Source organism: Taudactylus pleione, unplaced genomic scaffold (genome assembly GCF_031769625.1).
Source record: "Taudactylus pleione unplaced genomic scaffold, aTauple2 ptg000393l, whole genome shotgun sequence".
Lineage (NCBI taxonomy): Eukaryota > Metazoa > Chordata > Amphibia > Anura > Myobatrachidae > Taudactylus > Taudactylus pleione.
In genome coordinates this window covers 3,850,270-3,870,000 of record NW_028284794.1, presented here as the reverse complement: position 1 = coordinate 3,870,000, position 19,731 = coordinate 3,850,270, and the positions used below count along the sequence as shown (strand labels likewise).

At 31.4% G+C, this 19,731-nt stretch overlaps 10 non-coding genes across 10 annotated transcripts; all 10 read right to left on the bottom strand.

Annotated features, from left to right (window-relative positions):
• Positions 1–1,131: 1,131 nt before the first annotated feature.
• Positions 1,132–1,203, bottom strand: TRNAW-CCA (transfer RNA tryptophan (anticodon CCA)). Its single transcript has one exon. It is a non-coding gene; the product is annotated as a tRNA-Trp (tRNA).
• Positions 1,204–3,563: 2,360 nt separating this feature from the next.
• TRNAW-CCA (transfer RNA tryptophan (anticodon CCA)) lies at positions 3,564–3,635 on the bottom strand. Its single transcript has one exon. It is a non-coding gene; the product is annotated as a tRNA-Trp (tRNA).
• Positions 3,636–6,005: 2,370 nt separating this feature from the next.
• Positions 6,006–6,077, bottom strand: TRNAW-CCA (transfer RNA tryptophan (anticodon CCA)). Its single transcript has one exon. It is a non-coding gene; the product is annotated as a tRNA-Trp (tRNA).
• Positions 6,078–7,832: 1,755 nt separating this feature from the next.
• Positions 7,833–7,904, bottom strand: TRNAW-CCA (transfer RNA tryptophan (anticodon CCA)). The gene has a single exon. It is a non-coding gene; the product is annotated as a tRNA-Trp (tRNA).
• Positions 7,905–9,053: 1,149 nt separating this feature from the next.
• TRNAW-CCA (transfer RNA tryptophan (anticodon CCA)) lies at positions 9,054–9,125 on the bottom strand. Its single transcript has one exon. It is a non-coding gene; the product is annotated as a tRNA-Trp (tRNA).
• Positions 9,126–10,274: 1,149 nt separating this feature from the next.
• Positions 10,275–10,346, bottom strand: TRNAW-CCA (transfer RNA tryptophan (anticodon CCA)). The gene has a single exon. It is a non-coding gene; the product is annotated as a tRNA-Trp (tRNA).
• Positions 10,347–12,706: 2,360 nt separating this feature from the next.
• Positions 12,707–12,778, bottom strand: TRNAW-CCA (transfer RNA tryptophan (anticodon CCA)). Its single transcript has one exon. It is a non-coding gene; the product is annotated as a tRNA-Trp (tRNA).
• Positions 12,779–15,148: 2,370 nt separating this feature from the next.
• Positions 15,149–15,220, bottom strand: TRNAW-CCA (transfer RNA tryptophan (anticodon CCA)). The gene has a single exon. It is a non-coding gene; the product is annotated as a tRNA-Trp (tRNA).
• A 1,149-nt stretch (positions 15,221–16,369) lies between these two features.
• On the bottom strand, positions 16,370–16,441 carry TRNAW-CCA (transfer RNA tryptophan (anticodon CCA)). The gene has a single exon. It is a non-coding gene; the product is annotated as a tRNA-Trp (tRNA).
• Positions 16,442–19,417: 2,976 nt separating this feature from the next.
• TRNAW-CCA (transfer RNA tryptophan (anticodon CCA)) lies at positions 19,418–19,489 on the bottom strand. Its single transcript has one exon. It is a non-coding gene; the product is annotated as a tRNA-Trp (tRNA).
• Between the last annotated feature and the right edge of the window lie 242 nt (positions 19,490–19,731).

Below are 19,731 nucleotides of genomic sequence, written 5' to 3'. Positions count from 1 at the left end.
AGTAGATTTTTCTGGTGGGTTATACTGTAAATAGATCATCTGCTTATACTAAACCTTGAATTAGGTAGTTGTCAAGCAAACAAGTCTATATCCTTGGTAACAAAGCAAAAAGATATGTCTGGTGGTTTTTCCTTTAGTTTAGAATTTTTATGCATCACAGTATAGGTCATTTGAATGGAAAAAGTCATCCATAAAATCAAATTGGTACTAAATGTATTGTTAAAATAGACAAGTGATGGTAGTGATCCAAAATTGATCCAGAAAAGATGATTGCTTTTAAATGTATTGTTACATTACAGACATTTAGAGTTGGGCTTCAAGTAACGTATTCTCTAAACTGAATATTTTTTGCATAATAATTATGAGAACTGATAAGAATGTGAGTTATTTAATGACTATGTGCTAGTGATATAGGTATCAGTTTGAGGTTTAATCACATTATTAAAAGTAGATAACAATCTTGGTAATTAGTTTCTAGTATAGCATTTTTGGGCAGAATAGAGCATTTTATCTTCAAAATGATAACTGACCCTGATGTGATTTGAACACACAACCTTCTAAACTTGAGGCAGATGCGCTACCGTTGCCTCTTATTAAAACTGATTCGGTAGATTTTCTGGTGGTTTATATTACAAAAAGTTCATCTGCTTATACTAAACCTTGAATTAGGTAGTTGTCAAGCAAACAAGCCTACATCCTTGGTAACAAAACAAAAAGATATGTTTTCTGGTTTTTCCTTCAGTGTAGAGTTTTTATGCATCATAGTACAGGTCAAGTGAATGGAAAAAGTAATCTTTAAAATATAATTGGTACTAAATGTATTTTTAAAAAAGACAAGTGATGGCAGTGATCCGTAATTGATCCAGAAAAGCTAATTGCTTTTAAATGTATTTTTACATTACAGACATTTAGAGTTGGCCTTCAAGTAAAGTTTAATCTAAACTGGATATTTTTAGTATTATAATTAAGAGAAATGATAAGAAGGTGAGATATTTAATGACTATATGCTAGTGATATAGGTATCAGTTTGAGCTATAATCACATTATTGAAAGTAGACAACAATCTTGGTATTTATTTTCTTGTATAGTATGTTTGGGCAGAAAAGAGCATTTTATCATCAAAATGATAACTGACCTCGACGTGATTTGAACACGCAACCTTCTGATCTGGAGTCAGACTCGCTACCATTGCGCCTCGAGGTCTCTTGTTAAAACTGATTCAGTAGATTTTTCTGGTGGGTTATATTGCAAATAAATCATCTGCTTATACTAAACCTTGAATTAGGTAGTTGTCAAGCAAACAAGTCTATATCCTTGGTAACAAAACAAAAAGATATGTCTGGTGGTTTTTCCTTTAGTTTAGAATTTTTATGCATCACAGTATAGGTCATTTGAATGGAAAAAGTCATCCATAAAATCAAATTGGTACTAAATGTATTGTTAAAATAGACAAGTGATGGTAGTGATCCAAAATTGATCCAGAAAAGATCATTGCTTTTAAATGTATTGTTACATTACAGACATTTAGAGTTGGCCTTCAAGTAATGTATTCTCTAAACTGGATATTTTTTGCATAATAATTATGAGAACTGATAAGAATGTGAGTTATTTAATGACTATGTGCTAGTGATATAGGTATCAGTTTGAGGTATAATCACATTATTGAAAGTAGATAACAATCTTGGTAATTAGTTTCTAGTATAGTATTTTAGGGCAGAAAAGAGCATTTTATCTTCAAAATGATAACTGACGCCGACGAGATTTGAACACGCAACCTTCTTATCTTGAGTGAGATGCGCTACCGTTGCCTCTTATTAAAACTGATTCGGTAGATTCTCTGGTGGTTTATATTACAAATAGTTCATCTGCTTATACTAAACCTTGAATTAGGTAGTTGTCAAGCAAACAAGCCTACATCCTTGGTAACAAAACAAAAAGATATGTCTGGTGGTTTTTCCTTTAGTGTAGAATTTTTATGCCTCACAGTATAGGTCATTTGAATGGAAAAAGTCATCCATAAAATCAAATTGGTACTAAATATATTGTTAAAATAGACAAGTGATGGTAGTGATCCAAAATTGATCCAGAAAAGCTAATTGCTTTTAAATGTATTGTTACATTACAGACTTTTAAAGTTGGCCTTCAAGTAACGTATTCTCTAAACTTGATTTTTTTTGTATAATAATTATGAGAAATGATAAGAATGTAAGTTATTTAATGACTATGTGCTAGTGATATAGGTATCAGTTTGAGGTATAATCACATTATTGAAAGTAGATAACAATCTTGGTAATTAGTTTCTAGTATAGCATTTTTGGGCAGAATAGAGCATTTCATCTTCAAAATGATAACTGACCCTGATGTGATTTGAACACACAACCTTCTAAACTTGAGTCAGATGCGCTACCGTTGCCTCTTATTAAAACTGATTCAGTAGATTTTCTGGTGGTTTATATTACAAAAACTTCATCTGCTTATACTAAACCTTGAATTAGGTAGTTGTCAAGCAAACAAGTCTATATCCTTGGTAACAAAACAAAAAGATATGTTTTCTGTTTTTTCCTTCAGTGTAGAGTTTTTATGCATCATAGTATAGGTCATGTGAATGGAAAAAGTAATCTTTAAAATATAATTGGTACTAAATGTATTTTTAAAAAAGACAATTGAAGGCAGTGATCCATAATTGATCCAGAAAAGCTAATTGCTTTTAAATGCATTGTTACATTACAGACATTTAGAGTTGGCCTTCAAGTAAAGTTTAATCTAAACTGGATATTTTTAGTATTATAATTATGAGAAATGATAAGAAGGTGAGATATTTAATGACTATATGCTAGTGATATAGGTATCAGTTTGAGCTATAATCACATTATTGAAAGTGGACAACAATCTTGGTATTTATTTTCTTGTATAGTATTTTTGGGCAGAAAAGAGCATTTTATCTTCAAAATGATAACTGACCCCGACGTGATTTGAACACGCAACCTTCTAATATTGAGTGAGATGCGCTACCGTTGCCTCTTATTATAACTGATTTGGTAGATTCTCTGGTGGTTTAAATTACAAATAGTTCATCTGCTTATACTAAACCTTGAATTAGGTAGTTGTCAAGCAAACAAGCCTACATCCTTGGTAACAAAACAAAAAGATATGTCTGGTGGTTTTTCCTTTAGTTTAGAATTTTTATGCATCACAGTATAGGTCATTTGAATGGAAAAAGTCATTCATAAAATCAAATTGGTACTAAATGTATTGTTAAAATAGACAAGTGATGGTAGTGATCCAAAATTGATCCAGAAAAGATCATTGCTTTTAAATGTATTGTTACATTACAGACATTTAGAGTTGGCCTTCAAGTAAAGTTTAATCTAAACTGGATATTTTTAGTATTATAATTATGAGAAGTGATAAGACGGTGAGATATTTAATGACCCTTTGCTAGTGATAAAGGTATCAGTTTGAGCTATAATCACATTATTGAAAGTAGACAACAATCAAGGTATTTAGTTTCTTGTATAGAATTTTTTTGGCAGAATAGAGCATTTTATCTTCAAAATGATAACTGACCCCGACGTGATTTGAACACGCAACCTTCTGATCTGGAGTCAGACATGCTACCGTTGCGCCACGAGATCTCTTGTTCAAACCGAGTCAGTAGATTTTCTGATGGTTTATATAACATATAGTTCATCTGCTTATACTAAACCTTGAATTAGGTAGTTGTCACGCAAACAAGCCTACATCCTTGGTAACAAAACAAAAAGATATGTTTTCTGGTTTTTCCTTCAGTGTAGAGTTTTTATGCATCACAGTATAGGTCATTTGAATGGAAAAATTCATCCAAAAAATCAAATTGGTACTAAATGTATTGTTAAAAATGACAAGTGATGGTAGTGATCCAAAATTGATCCAGAAAAGCTAATTGCTTTTAAATGTATTGTTACATTACAGACATTTAGAGTTGGCCTTCAAGTAAAGTTTAATCTAAACTGGATATTTTTAGTATTATAATTATGAGAACTGATAAGACGGTGAGATATTTAATGACCGTATGCTAGTGATATAGGTATCAGTTTGAGCTATAATCACATTATTGAAAGTAGACAACAATCATGCTATTTAGTTTCTTGTATAGTATTTTTTTGGCAGAATAGAGCATTTTATCTTCAAAATGTTAACTGAACGCGACGTGATTTGAAAACACAACCTTCTGATCTGGAGTCAGACGCTCTACCGTTGCGCCACGAGATCTCTTGTTAAAACCGAATCAGTAGATTTTCTGATGGTTAATATAACAAATAGTTCATCTGCTTATACTAAACCTTGAATTAGGTAGTTGTCACGCAAACAAGCCTACATCCTTGGTAACAAAACAAAAAGATATGTCTGGTGGTTTTTCCTTTAGTGTAGAATTTTTATGCCTCACAGTATAGGTCATTTGAATGGAAAAAGTCATCCATAAAATCAAATTGGTACTAAATGTATTGGTAAAATAGACAAGTGATGGTAGTGATCCAAAATTGATCCAGAAAAGCTAATTGCTGTTAAATGTATTGTTACATTACAGACATTTAGAGTTGGCCTTCAAGTAACGTATTCTCTAAACTGGATTTTTTTTGTATAATAATTATGAGAAATGATTAGAATGTAAGTTATTTAATGACTATGTGCTAGTGATATAGGTATCAGTTTGAGGTATAATCACATTATTGAAAGTAGATAACAATCTTGGTAATTAGTTTCTAGTATAGCATTTTTGGGCAGAATAGAGCATTTTATCTTCAAAATGATAACTGACCCTGATGTGATTTGAACACACAACCTTCTAAACTTGAGTCAGATGCTCTACCGTTGCCTCTTATTAAAACTGATTCAGTAGATTTTCTGGTGGTTTATATTACAAAAAGTTCATCTGCTTATACTAAACAATGAATCAGGTAGTTGTCAAGCAAACAAGCCTACATCCTTGGTAACAAAACAAAAATATATGTTTTCTGGTTTTTCCTTCAGTGTAGAGTTTTTATGCATCATAGTATAGGTCATGTGACTGGAAAAAGTAATCTTTAAAATATAATTGGTACTAAATGTATTTTTAAAAAAGACAAGTGACGGCAGTGATCCATAGATGATCCAGAAAAGCTAATTGCTTTTAAATGTATTGTTACATTACAGACATTTAGAGTTGGCCTTCAAGTAAAGTTTAATCTAAACTGGATATTTTTAGCATTATAATTATGAGAAATGATAAGAATGTGAGATATTTAATGACTATATGCTAGTGATATAGGTATCAGTTTGAGCTATAATCACATTATTGAAAGTAGACAACAATCTTGGTATTTATTTTCTTGTATAGTATATTTGGGCAGAAAAGAGCATTTTATCTTCAAAATGATAACTGACCCCGACGTGATTTGAACACGCAACCTTCTAATATTGAGTGAGATGCGCTACCGTTGCCTCTTATTATAACTGATTTGGTAGATTCTCTGGTGGTTTATATTACAAATAGTTCATCTGCTTATACTAAACCTTGAATTAGGTAGTTGTCAAGCAAACAAGCCTACATCCTTGGTAACAAAACAAAAAGATATGTCTGGTGGTTTTTCTTTTAGTGTAGAAATTTTATGCATCACAGTATAGGTCATTTGAATGGAAAAAGTCATCCAAAAAATCTAATTGGTACTAAATGTATTGTTAAAAATGACAAGTGATGGTAGTGATCCAAAATTGATCCAGAAAAGCTAATTGCTTTTAAATGTATTGTTACATTACAGACATTTAGAGTTGGCCTTCAAGTAAAGTTTAATCTAAACTGGATATTTTTAGTATTATAATTATGAGAACTGATAAGATGGTGAGATATTTAATGACCCTATGCTAGTGATATAGGTATCAGTTTGAGCTATAATCACATTATTGAAAGTAGACAACAATCATGGTATTTAGTTTCTTGTATAGAATTTTTTTGGCAGAATAGAGCATTTTATCTTCAAAATGATAACTGACCCCGACGTGATTTGAACACGCAAACTTCTGATCTGGAGTCAGACACGCTACCGTTGCGCCACGAGATCTCTTGTTAAAACTGATTCAGTAGGTTTTTCTGGTGGGTTATATTGTAAATAGATCATCTGCTTATACTAAACCTTGAATTAGGTAGTTGTCAAGCAAACAAGTATATATCCTTGGTAACAAAGCAAAAAGATATGTCTGGTGGTTTTTCCTTTAGTTTAGAATTTTTATGCATCACAGTATAGGTCATTTGAATGGAAAAAGTCATCCATAAAATCAAATTGGTACTAAATGTATTGTTAAAATAGACAAGTGATGGTAGTGATCCAAAATTGATCCAGAAAAGATCATTGCTTTTAAATGTATTGTTACATTACAGACATTTAGAGTTGGCCTTCAAGTAACGTATTCTCTAAACTGAATATTTTTTGCATAATAATTATGAGAACTGATAAGATTGTGAGTTATTTAATGACTATGTGCTAGTGATATAGGTATCAGTTTGAGGTATAATCACATTATTAAAAGTAGATAACAATCTTGGTAATTAGTTTCTAGTATAGCATTTTTGGGCAGAATAGAGCATTTTATCTTCAAAATGATAACTGACCCTGATGTGATTTGAACACACAACCTTCTAAACTTGAGTCAGATGCGCTACCGTTGCCTCTTATTAAAACTGATTCGGTAGATTTTCTGGTGGTTTATATTACAAAAAGTTCATCTGCTTATACTAAACCTTGAATTAGGTAGTTGTCAAGCAAACAAGCCTACATCCTTGGTAACAAAACAAAAAGATATGTTTTCTGGTTTTTCCTTCAGTGTAGAGTTTTTATGCATCATAGTACAGGTCATGTGAATGGAAAAAGTAATCTTTAAAATATAATTGGTACTAAATGTATTTTTAAAAAAAACAAGTGATGGCAGTGATCCGTAATTGATCCAGAAAAGCTAATTGCTTTTAAATGTATTTTTACATTACAGACATTTAGAGTTGGCCTTCAAGTAAAGTTTAATCTAAACTGGATATTTTTAGTATTATAATTAAGAGAAATTATAAGAAGATGAGATATTTAATGACTATATGCTAGTGATATAGGTATCAGTTTGAGCTATAATCACATTATTGAAAGTAGACAACAATCTTGGTATTTATTTTCTTGTATAGTATTTTTGGGCAGAAAAGAGCATTTTATCTTCAAAATGATAACTGACCCCGACGTGATTTGAACACGCAACCTTCTAATATTGAGTGAGATGCACTACCGTTGCCTCTTATTAAAACTTATTTGGTAGATTCTCTGGTGGTTTATATTACAAATAGTTCATCTGCTTATACTAAACCTTGAATTAGGTAGTTGTCAAGCAAACAAGCCTACATCCTTGGTAACAAAACAAAAAGATATGTCTGGTGGTTTTTCTTTTAGTGTAGAATTTTTATGCATCACAGTATAGGTCATTTGAATGGAAAAAGTCATCCAAAAAATCAAATTGGTACTAAATGTATTGTTAAAAATGACAAGTGATGGTAGTGATCCAAAATTGATCCAGAAAAGCTAATTGCTTTTAAATGTATTGTTACATTACAGACATTTAGAGTTGGCCTTCAAGTAAAGTTTAATCTAAACTGGATATTTTTAGTATTATAATTATGAGAACTGATAAGACGGTGAGATATTTAATGACCCTATGCTAGTGATATAGGTATCAGTTTGAGCTATAATCACATTATTGAAAGTAGACAACAATCATGGTATTTAGTTTCTTGTATTGAATTTTTTTGGCAGAATAGAGCATTTTATCTTCAAAATGATAACTGACCCTGACGTGATTTGAACACGCAACCTTCTGATCTGGAGTCAGACGCGCTACCATTGCGCCACGAGATCTCTTGTTCAAACTGAGTCAGTAGATTTTCTGATGGTTTATATAACAAATAGTTCATCTGCTTATACTAAACCTTGAATTAGGTAGTTGTCACGCAAACAAGCCTACATCCTTGGTAACAAAACAAAAAGATATGTTTTCTGGTTTTTCCTTCAGTGTAGAGTTTTTATGCATCATAGTATAGGTCATGTGACTGGAAAAAGTAATCTTTAAAATATAATTGGTACTAAATGTATTTTTAAAAAAGACAAGTGACGGCAGTGATCCATAGATGATCCAGAAAAGCTAATTGCTTTTAAATGTATTGTTACATTACAGACATTTAGAGTTGGCCTTCAAGTAAAGTTTAATCTAAACTGGATATTTTTAGTATTATAATTATGAGAAATGATAAGAATGTGAGATATTTAATGACTATATGCTAGTGATATAGGTATCAGTTTGAGCTATAATCACATTATTGAAAGTAGACAACAATCTTGGTATTTATTTTCTTGTATAGTATTTTTGGGCAGAAAAGAGCATTTTATCTTCAAAATGATAACTGACCCCGACGTGATTTGAACACGCAACCTTCTAATATTGAGTGAGATGCGCTACCATTGCCTCTTATTATAACTGATTTGGTAGATTCTCTGGTGGTTTATATTACAAATAGTTCATCTGCTTATACTAAACCTTGAATTAGGTAGTTGTCAAGCAATCAAGCCTACATCCTTGATAACAAAACAAAAAGATATGTCTGGTGGTTTTTCTTTTAGTGTAGAATTTTTATGCATCACAGTATAGGTCATTTGAATGGAAAAAGTCATCCAAAAAATCTAATTGGTACTAAATGTATTGTTAAAAATGACAAGTGATGGTAGTGATCCAAAATTGATCCAGAAAAGCTAATTGCTTTTAAATGTATTGTTACATTACAGACATTTAGAGTTGGCCTTCAAGTAAAGTTTAATCTAAACTGGATATTTTTAGTATTATAATTATGAGAACTGATAAGATGGTGAGATATTTAATGACCCTATGCTAGTGATATAGGTATCAGTTTGAGCTATAATCACATTATTGAAAGTAGACAACAATCATGGTATTTAGTTTCTTGTATAGAATTTTTTTGGCAGAATAGAGCATTTTATCTTCAAAATGATAACTGACCCCGACGTGATTTGAACACGCAACCTTCTGATCTGGAGTCAGACGTGCTACCGTTGCGCCACGAGATCTCTTGTTAAAACTGATTCAGTAGATTTTTCTGGTGGGTTATACTGTAAATAGATCATCTGCTTATACTAAACCTTGAATTAGGTAGTTGTCAAGCAAACAAGTCTATATCCTTGGTAACAAAGCAAAAAGATATGTCTGGTGGTTTTTCCTTTAGTTTAGAATTTTTATGCATCACAGTATAGGTCATTTGAATGGAAAAAGTCATCCATAAAATCAAATTGGTACTAAATGTATTGTTAAAATAGACAAGTGATGGTAGTGATCCAAAATTGATCCAGAAAAGATGATTGCTTTTAAATGTATTGTTACATTACAGACATTTAGAGTTGGGCTTCAAGTAACGTATTCTCTAAACTGAATATTTTTTGCATAATAATTATGAGAACTGATAAGAATGTGAGTTATTTAATGACTATGTGCTAGTGATATAGGTATCAGTTTGAGGTTTAATCACATTATTAAAAGTAGATAACAATCTTGGTAATTAGTTTCTAGTATAGCATTTTTGGGCAGAATAGAGCATTTTATCTTCAAAATGATAACTGACCCTGATGTGATTTGAACACACAACCTTCTAAACTTGAGGCAGATGCGCTACCGTTGCCTCTTATTAAAACTGATTCGGTAGATTTTCTGGTGGTTTATATTACAAAAAGTTCATCTGCTTATACTAAACCTTGAATTAGGTAGTTGTCAAGCAAACAAGCCTACATCCTTGGTAACAAAACAAAAAGATATGTTTTCTGGTTTTTCCTTCAGTGTAGAGTTTTTATGCATCATAGTACAGGTCATGTGAATGGAAAAAGTAATCTTTAAAATATAATTGGTACTAAATGTATTTTTAAAAAAGACAAGTGATGGCAGTGATCCGTAATTGATCCAGAAAAGCTAATTGCTTTTAAATGTATTTTTACATTACAGACATTTAGAGTTGGCCTTCAAGTAAAGTTTAATCTAAACTGGATATTTTTAGTATTATAATTAAGAGAAATGATAAGAAGGTGAGATATTTAATGACTATATGCTAGTGATATAGGTATCAGTTTGAGCTATAATCACATTATTGAAAGTAGACAACAATCTTGGTATTTATTTTCTTGTATAGTATGTTTGGGCAGAAAAGAGCATTTTATCATCAAAATGATAACTGACCTCGACGTGATTTGAACACGCAACCTTCTGATCTGGAGTCAGACTCGCTACCATTGCGCCTCGAGGTCTCTTGTTAAAACTGATTCAGTAGATTTTTCTGGTGGGTTATATTGCAAATAGATCATCTGCTTATACTAAACCTTGAATTAGGTAGTTGTCAAGCAAACAAGTCTATATCCTTGGTAACAAAACAAAAAGATATGTCTGGTGGTTTTTCCTTTAGTTTAGAATTTTTATGCATCACAGTATAGGTCATTTGAATGGAAAAAGTCATCCATAAAATCAAATTGGTACTAAATGTATTGTTAAAATAGACAAGTGATGGTAGTGATCCAAAATTGATCCAGAAAAGATCATTGCTTTTAAATGTATTGTTACATTACAGACATTTAGAGTTGGCCTTCAAGTAATGTATTCTCTAAACTGGATATTTTTTGCATAATAATTATGAGAACTGATAAGAATGTGAGTTATTTAATGACTATGTGCTAGTGATATAGGTATCAGTTTGAGGTATAATCACATTATTGAAAGTAGATAACAATCTTGGTAATTAGTTTCTAGTATAGTATTTTAGGGCAGAAAAGAGCATTTTATCTTCAAAATGATAACTGACGCCGACGAGATTTGAACACGCAACCTTCTTATCTTGAGTGAGATGCGCTACCGTTGCCTCTTATTAAAACTGATTCGGTAGATTCTCTGGTGGTTTATATTACAAATAGTTCATCTGCTTATACTAAACCTTGAATTAGGTAGTTGTCAAGCAAACAAGCCTACATCCTTGGTAACAAAACAAAAAGATATGTCTGGTGGTTTTTCCTTTAGTGTAGAATTTTTATGCCTCACAGTATAGGTCATTTGAATGGAAAAAGTCATCCATAAAATCAAATTGGTACTAAATATATTGTTAAAATAGATAAGTGATGGTAGTGATCCAAAATTGATCCAGAAAAGCTAATTGCTTTTAAATGTATTGTTACATTACAGACTTTTAAAGTTGGCCTTCAAGTAACGTATTCTCCAAACTTGATTTTTTTTGTATAATAATTATGAGAAATGATAAGAATGTAAGTTATTTAATGACTATGTGCTAGTGATATAGGTATCAGTTTGAGGTATAATCACATTATTGAAAGTAGATAACAATCTTGGTAATTAGTTTCTAGTATAGCATTTTTGGGCAGAATAGAGCATTTCATCTTCAAAATGATAACTGACCCTGATGTGATTTGAACACACAACCTTCTAAACTTGAGTCAGATGCGCTACCGTTGCCTCTTATTAAAACTGATTCAGTAGATTTTCTGGTGGTTTATATTACAAAAACTTCATCTGCTTATACTAAACCTTGAATTAGGTAGTTGTCAAGCAAACAAGTCTATATCCTTGGTAACAAAACAAAAAGATATGTTTTCTGTTTTTTCCTTCAGTGTAGAGTTTTTATGCATCATAGTATAGGTCATGTGAATGGAAAAAGTAATCTTTAAAATATAATTGGTACTAAATGTATTTTTAAAAAAGACAATTGAAGGCAGTGATCCATAATTGATCCAGAAAAGCTAATTGCTTTTAAATGCATTGTTACATTACAGACATTTAGAGTTGGCCTTCAAGTAAAGTTTAATCTAAACTGGATATTTTTAGTATTATAATTATGAGAAATGATAAGAAGGTGAGATATTTAATGACTATATGCTAGTGATATAGGTATCAGTTTGAGCTATAATCACATTATTGAAAGTAGACAACAATCTTGGTATTTATTTTCTTGTATAGTATTTTTGGGCAGAAAAGAGCATTTTATCTTCAAAATGATAACTGACCCCGACGTGATTTGAACACGCAACCTTCTAATATTGAGTGAGATGCGCTACCGTTGCCTCTTATTATAACTGATTTGGTAGATTCTCTGGTGGTTTAAATTACAAATAGTTCATCTGCTTATACTAAACCTTGAATTAGGTAGTTGTCAAGCAAACAAGCCTACATCCTTGGTAACAAAACAAAAAGATATGTCTGGTGGTTTTTCCTTTAGTTTAGAATTTTTATGCATCACAGTATAGGTCATTTGAATGGAAAAAGTCATTCATAAAATCAAATTGGTACTAAATGTATTGTTAAAATAGACAAGTGATGGTAGTGATCCAAAATTGATCCAGAAAAGATCATTGCTTTTAAATGTATTGTTACATTACAGACATTTAGAGTTGGCCTTCAAGTAAAGTTTAATCTAAACTGGATATTTTTAGTATTATAATTATGAGAAGTGATAAGACGGTGAGATATTTAATGACCCTTTGCTAGTGATAAAGGTATCAGTTTGAGCTATAATCACATTATTGAAAGTAGACAACAATCAAGGTATTTAGTTTCTTGTATAGAATTTTTTTGGCAGAATAGAGCATTTTATCTTCAAAATGATAACTGACCCCGACGTGATTTGAACACGCAACCTTCTGATCTGGAGTCAGACATGCTACCGTTGCGCCACGAGATCTCTTGTTCAAACCGAGTCAGTAGATTTTCTGATGGTTTATATAACATATAGTTCATCTGCTTATACTAAACCTTGAATTAGGTAGTTGTCACGCAAACAAGCCTACATCCTTGGTAACAAAACAAAAAGATATGTTTTCTGGTTTTTCCTTCAGTGTAGAGTTTTTATGCATCACAGTATAGGTCATTTGAATGGAAAAATTCATCCAAAAAATCAAATTGGTACTAAATGTATTGTTAAAAATGACAAGTGATGGTAGTGATCCAAAATTGATCCAGAAAAGCTAATTGCTTTTAAATGTATTGTTACATTACAGACATTTAGAGTTGGCCTTCAAGTAAAGTTTAATCTAAACTGGATATTTTTAGTATTATAATTATGAGAACTGATAAGACGGTGAGATATTTAATGACCGTATGCTAGTGATATAGGTATCAGTTTGAGCTATAATCACATTATTGAAAGTAGACAACAATCATGCTATTTAGTTTCTTGTATAGTATTTTTTTGGCAGAATAGAGCATTTTATCTTCAAAATGTTAACTGAACGCGACGTGATTTGAAAAGACAACCTTCTGATCTGGAGTCAGACGCTCTACCGTTGCGCCACGAGATCTCTTGTTAAAACCGAATCAGTAGATTTTCTGATGGTTAATATAACAAATAGTTCATCTGCTTATACTAAACCTTGAATTAGGTAGTTGTCACGCAAACAAGCCTACATCCTTGGTAACAAAACAAAAAGATATGTCTGGTGGTTTTTCCTTTAGTGTAGAATTTTTATGCCTCACAGTATAGGTCATTTGAATGGAAAAAGTCATCCATAAAATCAAATTGGTACTAAATGTATTGGTAAAATAGACAAGTGATGGTAGTGATCCAAAATTGATCCAGAAAAGCTAATTGCTGTTAAATGTATTGTTACATTACAGACATTTAGAGTTGGCCTTCAAGTAACGTATTCTCTAAACTGGATTTTTTTTGTATAATAATTATGAGAAATGATTAGAATGTAAGTTATTTAATGACTATGTGCTAGTGATATAGGTATCAGTTTGAGGTATAATCACATTATTGAAAGTAGATAACAATCTTGGTAATTAGTTTCTAGTATAGCATTTTTGGGCAGAATAGAGCATTTTATCTTCAAAATGATAACTGACCCTGATGTGATTTGAACACACAACCTTCTAAACTTGAGTCAGATGCTCTACCGTTGCCTCTTATTAAAACTGATTCAGTAGATTTTCTGGTGGTTTATATTACAAAAAGTTCATCTGCTTATACTAAACAATGAATCAGGTAGTTGTCAAGCAAACAAGCCTACATCCTTGGTAACAAAACAAAAAGATATGTTTTCTGGTTTTTCCTTCAGTGTAGAGTTTTTATGCATCATAGTATAGGTCATGTGACTGGAAAAAGTAATCTTTAAAATATAATTGGTACTAAATGTATTTTTAAAAAAGACAAGTGACGGCAGTGATCCATAGATGATCCAGAAAAGCTAATTGCTTTTAAATGTATTGTTACATTACAGACATTTAGAGTTGGCCTTCAAGTAAAGTTTAATCTAAACTGGAAATTTTTAGTATTATAATTATGAGAAATGATAAGAAGGTGAGATATTTAATGACTATATGCTAGTGATATAGGTATCAGTTTGAGCTATAATCACATTATTGAAAGTAGACAACAATCTTGGTATTTATTTTCTTGTATAGTATTTTTGGGCAGAAAAGAGCATTTTATCTTCAAAATGATAACTGACCCCGACGTGATTTGAACACGCAATCTTCTAATATTGAGTGAGATGCGCTACCGTTGCCTCTTATTATAACTGATTTGGTAGATTCTCTGGTGGTTTATATTACAAATAGTTCATCTGCTTATACTAAACCTTGAATTAGGTAGTTGTCAAGCAAACAAGCCTACATCCTTGGTAACAAAACAAAAAGATATGTCTGGTGGTTTTTCTTTTAGTGTAGAATTTTTATGCATCACAGTATAGGTCATTTGAATGGAAAAAGTCATCCAAAAAATCTAATTGGTACTAAATATATTGTTAAAAATGACAAGTGATGGTAGTGATCCAAAATTGATCCAGAAAAGCTAATTGATTTTAAATGTATTGTTACATTACAGACATTTAGAGTTGGCCTTCAAGTAAAGTTTAATCTAAACTGGATATTTTTAGTATTATAATTATGAGAACTGATAAGACGGTGAGATATTTAATGACCCTATGCTAGTGATAAAGGTATCAGTTTGAGCTATAATCACATTATTGAAAGTAGACAACAATCAAGGTATTTAGTTTCTTGTATAGAATTTTTTTGGCAGAATACAGCATTTTATCTTCAAAATGATAACTGACCCCGACGTGATTTGAACACGCAACCGTCTGATCTGGAGTCAGACACGCTACCGTTGCGCCACGAGATCTCTTGTTCAAACCGAGTAAGTAGATTTTCTGATGGTTTATATAACAAATAGTTCATCTGCTTATACTAAACCTTGAATTAGGTAGTTGTCACGCAAACAAGCCTATATCCTTGGTAACAAAACAAAAATATATGTTTTCTGGTTTTTCCTTCAGTGTAGAGTTTTTATGCATCATAGTATAGGTCATGTGACTGGAAAAAGTAATCTTTAAAATATAATTGGTACTAAATGTATTTTTAAAAAAGACAAGTGACGGCAGTGATCCATAGATGATCCAGAAAAGCTAATTGCTTTTAAATGTATTGTTACATTACAGACATTTAGAGTTGGCCTTCAAGTAAAGTTTAATCTAAACTGGATATTTTTAGCATTATAATTATGAGAAATGATAAGAATGTGAGATATTTAATGACTATATGCTAGTGATATAGGTATCAGTTTGAGCTATAATCACATTATTGAAAGTAGACAACAATCTTGGTATTTATTTTCTTGTATAGTATATTTGGGCAGAAAAGAGCATTTTATCTTCAAAATGATAACTGACCCCGACGTGATTTGAACACGCAACCTTCTAATATTGAGTGAGATGCGCTACCGTTGCCTCTTATTATAACTGATTTGGTAGATTCTCTGGTGGTTTATATTACAAATAGTTCATCTGCTTATACTAAACCTTGAATTAGGTAGTTGTCAAGCAAACAAGCCTACATCCTTGGTAACAAAACAAAAAGATATGTCTGGTGGTTTTTCTTTTAGTGTAGAAATTTTATGCATCACAGTATAGGTCATTTGAATGGAAAAAGTCATCCAAAAAATCTAATTGGTACTAAATGTATTGTTAAAAATGACAAGTGATGGTAGTGATCCAAAATTGATCCAGAAAAGCTAATTGCTTTTAAATGTATTGTTACATTACAGACATTTAGAGTTGGCCTTCAAGTAAAGTTTAATCTAAACTGGATATTTTTAGTATTATAATTATGAGAACTGATAAGATGGTGAGATATTTAATGACCCTATGCTAGTGATATAGGTATCAGTTTGAGCTATAATCACATTATTGAAAGTAGACAACAATCATGGTATTTAGTTTCTTGTATAGAATTTTTTTGGCAGAATAGAGCATTTTATCTTCAAAATGATAACTGACCCCGACGTGATTTGAACACGCAAACTTCTGATCTGGAGTCAGACACGCTACCGTTGCGCCACGAGATCTCTTGTTAAAACTGATTCAGTAGGTTTTTCTGGTGGGTTATATTGTAAATAGATCATCTGCTTATACTAAACCTTGAATTAGGTAGTTGTCAAGCAAACAAGTATATATCCTTGGTAACAAAGCAAAAAGATATGTCTGGTGGTTTTTCCTTTAGTTTAGAATTTTTATGCATCACAGTATAGGTCATTTGAATGGAAAAAGTCATCCATAAAATCAAATTGGTACTAAATGTATTGTTAAAATAGACAAGTGATGGTAGTGATCCAAAATTGATCCAGAAAAGATCATTGCTTTTAAATGTATTGTTACATTACAGACATTTAGAGTTGGCCTTCAAGTAACGTATTCTCTAAACTGAATATTTTTTGCATAATAATTATGAGAACTGATAAGATTGTGAGTTATTTAATGACTATGTGCTAGTGATATAGGTATCAGTTTGAGGTATAATCACATTATTAAAAGTAGATAACAATCTTGGTAATTAGTTTCTAGTATAGCATTTTTGGGCAGAATAGAGCATTTTATCTTCAAAATGATAACTGACCCTGATGTGATTTGAACACACAACCTTCTAAACTTGAGTCAGATGCGCTACCGTTGCCTCTTATTAAAACTGATTCGGTAGATTTTCTGGTGGTTTATATTACAAAAAGTTCATCTGCTTATACTAAACCTTGAATTAGGTAGTTGTCAAGCAAACAAGCCTACATCCTTGGTAACAAAACAAAAAGATATGTTTTCTGGTTTTTCCTTCAGTGTAGAGTTTTTATGCATCATAGTACAGGTCATGTGAATGGAAAAAGTAATCTTTAAAATATAATTGGTACTAAATGTATTTTTAAAAAAAACAAGTGATGGCAGTGATCCGTAATTGATCCAGAAAAGCTAATTGCTTTTAAATGTATTTTTACATTACAGACATTTAGAGTTGGCCTTCAAGTAAAGTTTAATCTAAACTGGATATTTTTAGTATTATAATTAAGAGAAATTATAAGAAGATGAGATATTTAATGACTATATGCTAGTGATATAGGTATCAGTTTGAGCTATAATCACATTATTGAAAGTAGACAACAATCTTGGTATTTATTTTCTTGTATAGTATTTTTGGGCAGAAAAGAGCATTTTATCTTCAAAATGATAACTGACCCCGACGTGATTTGAACACGCAACCTTCTAATATTGAGTGAGATGCACTACCGTTGCCTCTTATTAAAACTTATTTGGTAGATTCTCTGGTGGTTTATATTACAAATAGTTCATCTGCTTATACTAAACCTTGAATTAGGTAGTTGTCAAGCAAACAAGCCTACATCCTTGGTAACAAAACAAAAAGATATGTCTGGTGGTTTTTCTTTTAGTGTAGAATTTTTATGCATCACAGTATAGGTCATTTGAATGGAAAAAGTCATCCAAAAAATCAAATTGGTACTAAATGTATTGTTAAAAATGACAAGTGATGGTAGTGATCCAAAATTGATCCAGAAAAGCTAATTGCTTTTAAATGTATTGTTACATTACAGACATTTAGAGTTGGCCTTCAAGTAAAGTTTAATCTAAACTGGATATTTTTAGTATTATAATTATGAGAACTGATAAGACGGTGAGATATTTAATGACCCTATGCTAGTGATATAGGTATCAATTTGAGCTATAATCACATTATTGAAAGTAGACAACAATCATGGTATTTAGTTTCTTGTATAGAATTTTTTTGGCAGAATAGAGCATTTTATCTTCAAAATGATAACTGACCCTGACTTGATTTGAACACGCAACCTTCTGATCTGGAGTCATACACGCTACCATTGCGCCACGAGGTCTCTTTTTAAAACCGATTCTGTAGATTTTTCTGGTGGGTTATATTGTAAATAGATCATCTGCTTATACTAAACCTTGAATTAGGTAGTTGTCAAGCAAACAAGTCTATATCCTTGGTAACAAAACAAAAAGATATGTCTGGTGGTTTTTCCTTTAGTTTAGAATTTTTATGCATCACATTATTGGTCATTTGAAAGGAAAATGTCATCCATATAATCAAATTGGTACTAAATGTATTGTTAAAATAGACAAGTGATGGTAGTGATCCAAAATTGATCAAGAAAAGATCATTGCTTTTAAATGTATTGTTACATTACAGGCATTTAGAGTTGGCCTTCAAGTAAAGTTTAATCTAAACTGGATATTTTTAGTATTATAATTATGAGAACTGATAAGAATGTGAGTTATTTAATGACTATGTGCTAGTGATATAGGTATCAGTTTGAGGTATAGTCACATTATTGAAGTAGATAACAATCTTGGTAATTAGTTTCTAGTATAGTATTTTTGGGCAGAAAAGAGCATTTTATCTTCAAAATGATAACTGACCCCGACGTGATTTGAACACGCAACCTTCTAATATTGAGTGAGATGCGCTACCGTTGCCTCTTATTATAACTGATTTGGTAGATTCTCTGGTGGTTTATATTACAAATAGTTCATCTGCTTATACTAAACCTTGAATTAGGTAGTTGTCAAGCAAACAAGCCTACATCCTTGGTAACAAAACAAAAAGATATGTCTGGTGGTTTTTCCTTTAGTGTAGAATTTTTATGCCTCACAGTATAGGTCATTTGAATGGAAAAAGTCATCCAAAAAATCAAATTGGTACTAAATGTATTGTTAAAAATGACAAGTGATGGTAGTGATCCAAAATTGATCCAGAAAAGCTTATTGCTTTTAAATGTATTGTTACATTACAGACATTTAGAGTTGGCCTTCAAGTAAAGTTTAATTTAAACTGGATATTTTTAGTATTATAATTATGAGAACTGATAAGACGGTGAGATATTTAATGACCCTATGCTAGTGATATAGGTATCAGTTTGAGCTATAATCACATTATTGAAAGTAGACAACTATCAAGGTATTTAGTTTCTTGTATAGAATTTTTTTGGCAGAATAGAGCATTTTATCTTCAAAATGATAACTGACCCCGACGTGATTTGAACACGCAACCTTCTGATCTGGAGTCAGACGCGCTACCATTGCGCCTCGAGGTCTCTTGTTAAAACTGATTCAGTAGATTTTTCTGGTGGGTTATATTGCAAATAGATCATCTGCTTATACTAACCTTGAATTAGGTAGTTGTCAAGCAAACAAGTCTATATCCTTGGTAACAAAACAAAAAGATATGTCTGGTGGTTTTTCCTTTAGTTTAGAATTTTTATGCATCACAGTATAGGTCATTTGAATGGAAAAAGTCATCCATAAAATCAAATTGGTACTAAATGTATTGTTAAAA